This window comes from Ranitomeya variabilis, chromosome 1 (genome assembly GCF_051348905.1).
Source record: "Ranitomeya variabilis isolate aRanVar5 chromosome 1, aRanVar5.hap1, whole genome shotgun sequence".
In the NCBI taxonomy this organism is placed as follows: domain Eukaryota; kingdom Metazoa; phylum Chordata; class Amphibia; order Anura; family Dendrobatidae; genus Ranitomeya; species Ranitomeya variabilis.
In genome coordinates, this window is record NC_135232.1 from 404,601,770 (window position 1) to 404,614,184 (window position 12,415).

Consider the following 12,415-nt stretch of genomic DNA (forward strand, 5'->3'; position numbering starts at 1 on the left):
ACGTGGCTGGGCAATATACTATGTGGTTGGGCAATATACTATGTGGTTGGGCAATATACTACGTGACTGGGCAATATACTAAGTGGCTGGGCAATATACTAAGTGGCTAGGCAATATACTACGTGGTTGTGCAATTTACTACGTGGCTGGGCAATATACTACGTGGCTGGGCATTATACCACATGATTGGGCAATATACTACGTGGCTGGGCAATATACTACGTGGCTGGACAATATACTATGTGGACATGCATATTCTAGAAAACCCGATGCGTTAGAATCGGGCCACCATCTAGTATATATATATCTAATATATAAAGCTGAATGTGTGTATGTATGTGTGTGTGTGTGTGTGTGTGTGTGTGTGTGTGTGTGTGTGTGTGTGTGTGTGTGTGTGTGTGTGTGTGTGTCCGGGATTGGCATCTGAACCGTCGCAGCTACAGCCACAAAATTTTGCACAGTCACACGTCTGGACCCCGAGAGCGTCATAGGCTATGTTGTGAGGTGAAATTTTAACCCCGCGCTTTCCAATTCACCAAACAATTTTGCCCCTATCTACATAATGGGGAAAAAGTGAAAGGAAAAGTGTTGGAGGCGTCGCAGCTACAGGCACAAAATTTTGCACAGTCACACGTCTGGACCCTGAGAGCGTCAAAGCTATGTTGTGAGGTGAAATTTTAACCCCGCGCTTTCCAATTCACCAAACAATTTTGCCCCTATCTACATAATGGGGAAAAAATGAAAGGAAAAGTGTTGGAGGCAAATTAACAGCTGCCAGATGTGAACAAGGGGGACTTAAAGAATGAGAGCGATGGCGCCAAAGAGTATATACCATACAGTTGCTAAGGTGGGGCCCCGACATGGGATAATCACCACACCACCACGGGGATATGAACATACACACAAAATGTGCCACACACTACCACGTGCTCGAACACATATACTACCCTCAGCGCACATTTCACCACACATACACCAACCTCGCCACATAAAAGTTGAAACACAAAAGTCGCCGCTCAAAACTCGCCACGCGCAAAACTCTCCACATGCAAAACTCGCCACACATGCAAAACTCACCTCATGGAAAACTCGCCACACGCAAAACTTGCACACGCGGAAAAATTGCCACATGCACAAAAGTTGCAACACATGCAAAAGTTGCCTCACACAAAACTTGCACATACTCAAAAGGCACCACACATAAAACTCACCACGCGCAAAACTCGCCATGTGCAAAACTTGCTGCACACAACTTGCTACACTAACCTGTCACATGCAACTCGACACACAAAAAGTTGCTACACGCATGTCGCCACACAAAACTCATCTCACAAAAGTCGCTACATGCATGTCGCCACACGCAACTCAACACACACAACTTGACACACGAAACTCGCCCTAAAACACACACAAGTCTGGTATTATCCTTCAAAAATAACAATCTGATTAATAAGCTGACAAACTACAAGAGCAACAAATGTACCACATAGGAATCCGGCAGCTGTCAGTCATATGACCAGTCTATTATGTGTATGTGTGAGCTAATATATACTGCCAGGGGGTGGGCTTACTGTTGGCTGGGGATATATCAGGCTGCCAATTTAGCTTACAAATACTGAGGTAAAAATACTGACCAAATAACGAGGTCTAATACAGGAGGGGATGACATACAGATATATTCTATATACAGGAGGAGATGACACACAGGTATATACTATTTACAGGGGAAATGACACACAGGTATATACTATATGCAGGAGGAGATGACACACAGATATATACTATATACAGGAGAGATGACACACAGGTATATACTATATAGAGGAGGAGATGACATACAGGTACATACTACATACAGCAGGAGATGACATACAGGTATATACTATATACAGAAGATGACACACAGGTATATACTATATACAGGAGAAGATTACCTACAGGTATATAGTATATACAGGAGGAGATGATACAGGTATATGCTATGTATAGGAGGAGATGACACACAGATATATACTATATATAGGTGAGATGACACACAGGTATATACTATATACAGGAGGAGATTACATACAGGTATATACTATATATAGGAGGAGATGACATACAGGAATATACTATATACAGGGGAGATGACACACAGCAGGTATATACTATATACAGGGGAGATACCATACAGGTATATACTATATACAGGAGATGACATACAGGTATATACTATATATAAGGGAGATGACAAACATGTATATACTGAGGTGAAAATGAGAGGTGTGAGGTGAAAATGAAAAGGTGTGAGTGCAAAATGAGAGGAGTGAGGGAAAATAGTGGAGTGATCGGAAAATGACAGATGTGAGGTCGAAATGACAAGTGTTAGGGGGGAATGAGAGGAGTGAGGGGGAATATAAGAGGAGTGAGGGGGAAAATGAGAGGTGTGAGGGAGAAAATGAGAGATGTGAGGAAGGGGGAAAATGAAAGATGTGATGGGGAAAATGAGAGGCATGATGGGAAAATAAGAGAAGTGAGGTGCTATAACTAACCACAGATATTTACTATGCCCAGGCAACGCCGGGCTCTTCAGCTAGCTTAGATTTACAATCTCCATGCTTTTCTCATGGTCAACTTTATGTGGCCTGTTCAAGAGTTGGAACAGCCAAAAATCTGTTTGTCTTTGCACCTGAAGGAAAAACTAAGAATGTCGTTTATCAAAAGGCTCTCGAATAAGTAGTAGAAGATTACTTCACATTACTTGGCCAATTTAGTTAAATCTGTGTGGAATATCTCTGGTGTTGAAATATATGTTGTAAAATGCTTCTATTAGCTTAGTTTTTGCCTTTTAATAATTACATTTCTATCTATTTGTTTTGTGTTTTTTTTGTGCAGAATAAATTTTTGTTAACACATTCTATTTTGCTAACAGCAGTTATTACCCCGGGCGAAGCCGGGTAGTACAGCTAGTATATATATATATATATATATATATATATACACACACACACATTATAGTGGTATACAGCAGGGTGTGTATTTATTACTCGGGTATATAGCAGGGTGTACATATATACTGTACATTATTGGGTATACAGCAGGGTGTTTATATATTACTCAGGTATATAGCAGGTGTGTACATATATATATACTGTACATTATATGGGTATACAGCAGGGTGTGTATATATTACATAGGTATATAGCATGCTGCACAGGAGCTGGTGGATGGAACGCCACACACAACACAGTATGATGTCATGTGACTGTGATGTCACAATAGACTCCAGAGACCGGAACTCAGTGATAAGTTGACGTGACATCACAGGAAGTCAGAACACAGAGACCAAGTGACCAAGACAGCAGCTCAGGTAACAGAGGGATGAGAGAAAGCAAGGTAAGTCCACAGGAGCTTCTCTGGGGCGGGTGGTTCTCATGACAGGGACTTGTGAAGTATTGGACAACTAGTAATGGGCAGTGTTGATATCTGGCAGTTTCATCAGCCGCCGACAGCAGCTGTTTTAATTCTCATAAAACTGCAAGCGGCTCTTACTGGGTCACCAACACTCATCACTCACATATATATTTATAGGGATATACAGCAGAGTGTGTATATATTACACAGGAGTAAAGCATGGGGCGTAGATATATATACACACATTATAGGGGTATACAGCAGGGTGTGTATATATTACACATGTATACAGCAGGAGGTGTACATATATATACATTATAGGGATATGCAGCAGGATGTTTATATATTACTCAGGTATATAGCAGGGGTGTACATATATATACTGTACATTATATGGGTATACAGCAGGGTGTGTGTATATTACTCAGGTATATAGCAGGGGTATACATATATATACTGTACATTACAATGGTATACAGCAGGGTGTGTGTATATTACTCAGGTATATAGCAGGGGTGTACATATATATACTGTACATTATATGGGTATACAGCAGGGTGTGTATATTACTCAGGTATATAGCAGGGGTATACATATATATACTGTACATTACAATGGTATACAGCAGGGTGTGTATATATTACTCAGGTATATAGCAGGGGGTGTACATACGTATACTGTACATTATATGGGTATACAGCAGGGTGTGTGTATATTACACATGTATATAGCAGGGGGTGTACATACGTATACTGTACATTATAGTGGTATACAGCAGGGTGTGTATATATTACTCAGGTATATAGCAGGGGTGTACATATATGTACTCTACATTATATGGGTATACAGCAGGGTGTGTGTATATTACTCAGGTATATAGCAGGGGTGTACATATATATACTGTACATTACAATGGTATACAGCAGGGTGTGTGTATATTACTCAGGTATATAGCAGGGGTGTACATATATATACTGTACATTATATGGGTATACAGCAGGGTGCGTGTATATTACTCAGGTATATAGCAGGGGTGTACATATATATACTGTACATTACAATGGTATACAGCAGGGTGTGTGTATATTACTCAGGTATATAGCAGGGGTGTACATAGTACATATATATACTGTACATTATATGGGTATACAGCAGGGTGTGTGTATATTACTCAGGTATATAGCAGGGGTATACATATATATACTGTACATTACAATGGTATACAGCAGGGTGTGTATATATTACTCAGGTATATAGCAGGGGTGTACATATATATACTGTACATTATATGGGTATACAGCAGGGTGTGTGTATATTACTCAGGCATATAGCAGGGGTGTACATATATACTGTACATTATATGGGTATACAGCAGGGTGTGTGTATATTACTCAGGTATATAGCAGGGGTGTACATATATATACTGTACATTATAGTGGTATACAGCAGGGTGTGTATATATTACTCAGGTATATAGTAGGTGGTGTACATATATATACCATACATTATATAGGTATACAGCAGGGTGTTTATATATTACTCAGGTATATAGCAGGGGTGTACATATACTGTATATATATATTTTGTACATTATATGGGTATACAGCAGGGTGTTTATATGTTACATAGATATATAGCAGGGGTGTACATATATATACCGTACATTATATGGGTATACAGCAGGGTGTGTATATATTACTCAGGAATATAGTAGGTGGTGTACATATATCTACTGTACATTATTGGGTATACAGCAGGGTGTGTATATATTACTCAGGCATATAGCAGGGGTGTACATATATATATACCGTACATTATATAGATATACAGCAGGGTGTGTATATATTACTAAGGTATATAGCAGGGGTGTACATATATACTGTACATTATTGGGTATACAGCAGGGTGTGTATATATTACTCAGGTATATAGCAGGGGTGTACATATATATATTGTACATTATAGTGGTATATAGCAGGGTGTGTATATATTACTCAGGCATATAGCAGGGGGTGTACATATATATATTGTACATTATATGGGTATACAGCAGGGTGTGTGTATATTACTCAGGTATATAGCAGGGGTGTACATATATATACTGTACATTATATGGGTATACAGCAGGGTGTGTATATATTACTCAGGTATATAGCAGGGGTGTACATACAGGTCCTTCTCAAAAAATTAGCATATAGTGTTAAATTTCATTATTTACCATAATGTAATGATTACAATTAAACTTTCATATATTATAGATTCATTATCCACCAACTGAAATTTGTCAGGTCTTTTATTGTTTTAATACTGATGATTTTGGCCTACAACTCCTGATAACCCAAAAAACCTGTCTCAATAAATTAGCATATCAAGAAAAGGTTCTCTAAACCAGAGGTCCCCAACCTTTTTTGCACCAGGGACCGGCTTTAAGCAAGACCAGTTTTCCATGGCCCGGTGGGGGTGGGGCAGGGGCGGGGCTTTGGTCATATGGGGGTGGGGTTATGGAGGGATGGAGCTTAGTGCATACTTATCATATAATTATGACATTTATAATGAGAATGTGATTCAACTTACCATAGGTTCAGAATGAGTGGGAGCACCATGCTTGTTTCCCTGGTGCTTTGCACCATTATTGCCCCATAGCTGTGCCATATAGTGCTCTGCACCATTATTGCCCCATAGCTGTGCCATATAGTGCTCTGCACCGTCCATTATTGCCCCATAGCTGTGCCATATAGTGCTCTGCACCATTATTGCCCCATAGCTGTGCCATATAGTGCTCTGCACCATTGCCCCATAGCTGTGCCATATAGTGCTCTGCACCATTATTGCCCCATAGCTGTGCCATATAGTGCTCTGCACCGTCCATTATTGCCCCATAGCTGTGCCATATAGTGCTCTGCACCATTATTGCCCCATAGCTGTGCCATATAGTGCTCTGCACCATTGCCCCATAGCTGTGCCATATAGTGCTCTGCACCATTATTGCCCCATAGCTGTGCCATATAGTGCTCTGCACCATTATTGCCCCATAGCTGTGCCATATAGTGCTCTGCACCATTATTGCCCCATAGCTGTGCCATACAGTGCTCTGCACCATTATTGCCCCATAGCTGTGCCATATAGTGCTCTGCACCATTATTGCCCCATAGCTGTGCCATATAGTGCTCTGCACCGTTGCCCCATAGCTGTGCCATACAGTGCTCTGCACCGTTGCCCCATAGCTGTGCCATATAGTGCTCTGCACCGTCCATTATTGCCCCATAGCTGTGCCATACAGTGCTCTGCACCATTATTGCCCCATAGCTGTGCCATATAGTGCTCTGCACCATTATTGCCCCATAGCTGTGCCATACAGTGCTCTGCACCGTTGCCCCATAGCTGTGCCATATAGTGCTCTGCACCGTCCATTATTGCCCCATAGCTGTGCCATACAGTGCTCTGCACCGTTGCCCCATAGCTGTGCCATATAGTGCTCTGCACCGTCCATTATTGCCCCATAGCTGTGCTGCTGCTGCTGCAATAAAAATAATAAAACACATACTCACCTGTCTTGCTTGCAGCTCCTCGGCGCCATCTTCCCGGCGTCTCTCTGCACTGACTGATCAGGCAGAGGGCGCCGCGCACACTATATGCGTCATCGCACCCTCTGCCTGCAGTCAGTGCGGAGAGACGCCGGGAAGATGGAGACAGCGCCCGGCGTGTGGAACGAGGACAGGTAAATATGCGATACTTACCTGCTCCCGGCGTCCCGCTCCTTCCCCCGGACAGCTGGTCTTCGGTGCCGCAGCCTCTTCCTCTGTCAGCGGTCACCGGCACCGCTGATTAGAGAAATGAATTATGCGGCTCCGCCCCTATGGGAGGTGGAGCCGCCTATTCATTTCTCTAATGAGCGGTCCCACGTGACCGCTGAACAGGGGCGCCGCGGACCGGCTGAAAAACCCCAACGACCCGGTCCTGGTCCGCGGACCGGCGGTTGGGGACCTCTGCTCTAAACGACCTATTACCCTAATCTTCTGAATCAACTAATTAACTCTAAACACATGCAAAAGATACCTGAGGCTTTTAAAAACTCCCTGCCTGGTTCATTACTCAAAACCCCCATCATGGGTAAGACTAGCGACCTGACAGATGTCAAGAAGGCCATCATTGACACCCTCAAGCAAGAGGGTAAGACCCAGAAAGAAATTTCTCAACAAATAGGCTGTTCCCAGAGTGCTGTATCAAGGCACCTCAATGGTAAATCTGTTGGAAGGAAACAATGTGGCAGAAAACGCTGTACAACGAGAAGAGGTGACCGGACCCTGAGGAAGATTGTGGAGAAGGACCGATTCCAGACCTTGGGGAACCTGAGGAAGCAGTGGACTGAGTCTGGTGTGGAAACATCCAGAGCCACCGTGCACAGGCGTGTGCAGGAAATGGGCTACAGGTGCCGCATTCCCCAGGTAAAGCCACTTTTGAACCATAAACAGCGGCAGAAGCGCCTGACCTGGGCTACAGAGAAGCAGCACTGGACTGTTGCTAAGTGGTCCCAAGTACTTTTTTCTGATGAAAGCAAATTTTGCATGTCATTCGGAAATCAAGGTGCCAGAGTCTGGAGGAAGACTGGGGAGAAAGAAAATGCCAAAATGCCTGAAGTCCAGTGTCAAGTACCCAGTCAGTGATGGTGTGGGGTGCCATGTCAGCTGCTGGTGTTGGTCCACTGTGTTTCATCAAGGGCAGGGTCAATGCAGCTAGCTATCAGGAGATTTTGGAGCACTTCATGCTTCCTGGCACCTGCTCACAGTGCCAAAACCACTGGTAAATGGTTTACTGACCATGGTATTACTGTGCTCAATTGGCCTGCCAACTCTCCTGACCTGAACCCCATAGAGAATCTGTGGGATATTGTGAAGAGAAAGTTGAGAGACGCAAGACCCAACACTCTGGATGAGCTTAAGGCCGCTATTGAAGCATCCTGGGCCTCCATAACATCTCAGCAGTGTCACAGGCTGATTGCCTCCATGCCACGCCGCATTGAAGCAGTCATTTCTGCCAAAGGATTCCCGACCAAGTATTGAGTGCATAACTGAACATTATTATTTGATGGTTTTTTTGTTTGTTATTAAAAAACACTTTTATTTGATTGGACGGTTGAAATATGCTAATTTATTGAGACAGGTTTTTTGGGTTATCAGGAGTTGTAGGCCAAAATCATCAGTATTAAAACAATAAAAGACCTGACAAATTTCAGTTGGTGGATAATGAATCTATAATATATGAAAGTTTAATTGTAATCATTACATTATGGTAAATAATGAAATTTAACACTATATGCTAATTTTTTGAGAAGGACCTGTATATATATAAATAGTACATTATATGGGTATACAGCAGGGTGTGTATATGTTACATAGATATATAGCAGGGGTGTACATATATATATACCATACATTATATAGGTATACAGCAGGGTGTGTATATATTACTCAGGTATATAGTAGGTGGTGTACATATATATACCATACATTATATAGGTATACAGCAGGGTGTGTATATATTACTCAGGTATATAGTAGGTGGTGTACATATATATATATACTGTACATTATAGTGGTATACAGCAGGGTGTGTATAGATTACTCAGGTATATAGCAGGGGTGTACATATATATACTGTACATTATATGGGTATACAGCAGGGTGTGTGTATATTACTCAGGTATATAGCAGGGGTGTACATATATATATAAATAGTACATTATATGGGTATACAGCAGGGTGTGTATATGTTACATAGATATATAGCAGGGGTGTACATATATATATATATATATATATATATATATATATATATATATATATATATATATATATATACCATACATTACATAGGTATACAGCAGGGTGTGTATATATTACTCAGGTATATAGTAGGTGGTGTACATATATATATACTGTACATTATAGTGGTATACAGCAGGGTGTATATAGATTACTCAGGTATATAGCAGGGGTGTACATATATATACCGTACATTATATATGTATACAGCAGGGTGTGTATATAGTACTCAGGTATATAGCAGGGGTGTACATATATACTGTACATTACATGGGTATACAGCAGGGTGTGTATATATGACTCAGGTATATAGCAGGGGTGTACATATATACTGTACATTACATGGGTATACAGCAGGGTGTGTATATATTACTCAGGCATATAGCAGGGGTGTACATACTGCACAGGAGCTGGTGGATGGAACCCCACACACAACACGGTATGATGTCACGTGACTGTGATGTCACAATAGACTCCTGAGACCGGAACTCAGAGATACAGTGACGTGACATCACAGGAATTCAGAACACAGAGACCAAGTGACCCGGACAGCAGCTCAACAACAGAGGGACGAGAGAAAGCAAGGTAAGTCCACAGGAGCTTCTCTGGGGCAGGTGGTTCTCATGACAGGGACTTATGAAATATTGGACAACTAGTGATGGGCAGTCCGGCCATTTTTTGGAGAGATGGATCATTTGGATTCCAAACGGATCCCAATTTATTATATGCTAACCTGTGTATACAAATTATGGTAAAATCAACAGAATCAAATGTGGATAAAACCCCGTCCACCTACAGTCAGCCAATAGCAGAATTATTCAGGATGGATGTCTAACATTCAGTTTCATCAGTCACAGACAACAGCTATTTTTGTCCCCATGAGACTGCAAGCAGCTCTCACTGGGTCGCCAGCACCCATCACTATGGCCAACCAACCTCTTTAAGCTTGAGAAAAATGTGAATATATTGACTGTAATATGGAAGGATGTGTCCTGGTAATGTAGTAGTGTGCCCGATACCAGACTCACAGGAGTCGCTCAGGTCCGTGCACTCAGTATAAAGAATTCCTCCATTACTGGAGATCCCTGTGCAGGATCCAGGTTACAAAGTGTGAACACAAAGACATCACTGATATTCTGCTCCAGACGCCAAAAAGGTCTTCTCAGAAGCTGAAGTTTTCTCTGCAAGATTAAAGGGATTTTCCACCAACAAAGTACATTTTAATTAAAAGATCTTGCAATAATAATAAGTTCCACAATTGGATTTGTTACAAAAAGTTCCTGTGCTGAGACAATCTCATAAATGTGTCCCTTAAATGTATTGTGTAATGGCTGTGTCTGACCGTGCAGGAACCATACCACATCATGCCACATCTCCTGGGCAGGGGAGGAAGCAAAAAAGTATACAGGCATTACAGCACGGGATCACAGCTGATTCTTTCTGTGAGGCAAAATATTTCACTGCCTGTTTTTAAGTAATGTTTTACCTCAAAGAAAGAGTCAGCTGTGATCACTGGCTATAATGTCTGTATACTCTTTTACTTCCGCCCCTGCCCAGGAGATGTAGCATGATCAGACTATGTCAGTACATAACAGGGGCACATTTATATGATTAACATTTTTTTTAAACACATCCAATTGGGGAAATTATTATTATTCAAAGCTCTATTAATTGAAATGTTGATTAAAATTAACTGTTGGTGGGAAAACCCCTTTAAATGATTCCTGGAGGGAAAAATGATTAAGAAAAAAAATCTGGAAAAGCTATTCAGTGTAGAACAAATGGGTTCCAGTATCTGTGTTGGTGTTTGCCCTCCAGCCCAGCCTATGTGTGTTGATTTACCCAGCACCTATGTGTTGGATTCTGGCCTCCTGCTCGTAGGGTACCAGAGGTCACACCCCAACTCGGAGGGTAGCGGAGGCCACACCCCAGCTTGGAGGGTACCGGTATCGGAGGAAATTCTCCAACTCGGAGAGTACCGTAGGCCATATCCTAACTCGGAAGGTATCGGAGGCCAAACCGCAGCTCGGAGAGTACCGGAAGCCAGACCTCCAGACTCCACACCCCAACTCTTAGGGTATCGGAGGCCACACCCCAATTCAGAGAGTACTCGATGGCCACACCCCAATTTAGAGGGTATCAGATGCCACACCCCAACTCGGAGGGTAAAGGATGCCACACCCCAACACGGAGAGTACTCGGAAGCCACACCCCAACATGGAGGGTGCCCGGAGGCCACATCCCAACTCGGAGGGTATCGGAGTCACCACAACAACTCAGAGGGTATTCGGAGGCCACACCCCAATTTGGAGGGTACCGGAAACCACACCCCAACTTGGAAGGTATTGTAGGCCACACCCCAGCTCAGAGGGTATTGGAGGCCACACCCCAATTCGGAGGATATTCGGAGGCCACACCCCAATACAGAGGGTACAGTAGGCCACACTCCAAGAGGCCATGCCCCAATTCGGAGTGTACCGTAGGCCACATCCCAACACGAAGGGTAATAGAGGCCATACCTCAACTCAGAGGGTACCGGAGGCCACAACCCAACTCTGAGGGTTTTCTGAGGCCACACCCCAATTCGGAGAGTACAGGAGGCTACACCCCAATTTGGAGGGTACCAGAGGGCATCACCACAATTGGGAGGGTACCGGAGGCCACTCCCCAACACATAGAGTACCGGAGGCCACACCCTAATTTGGAAAGTACCGTAAACCACACCCCAACTCCGAGGGTATCGGAGGCCACACCCCAGCTAGGAAGGTAAAGAAGGCCACACCCTAAAAGGCCACACCCCAATTCAGAGGGTACCAAAGGCCACACCCCAACTTGGAGGGTACGAAGGCTACATCCCAATTCAGGGTACTGGAGGCCACACCCCAACTCTGAGGGTAGCGGAGGCCACACTCCAACTCAGAGAGTATCTTGAAGGTACTGGAGGCCACACCTCAACTCAGAGGGTATCGAAAGCCACACCTCAAGAGGCCATACCCAAACTCGGAGAGTACTGTAGGTCACACCCTAACTCGAAGGGTACCAGAGGCCACACCCCAACTCTAAGGGTTATCGGAAGCCACACCCCAATTTGGAGGGTACAGGAAGCTAAACAGCAATTTGGAGGGTACCAGAGGTCACACCACAATTCAGAGGGTATCAGAGACCAAACCCCAGCTCGGAGGGAACCGGAGGCCACA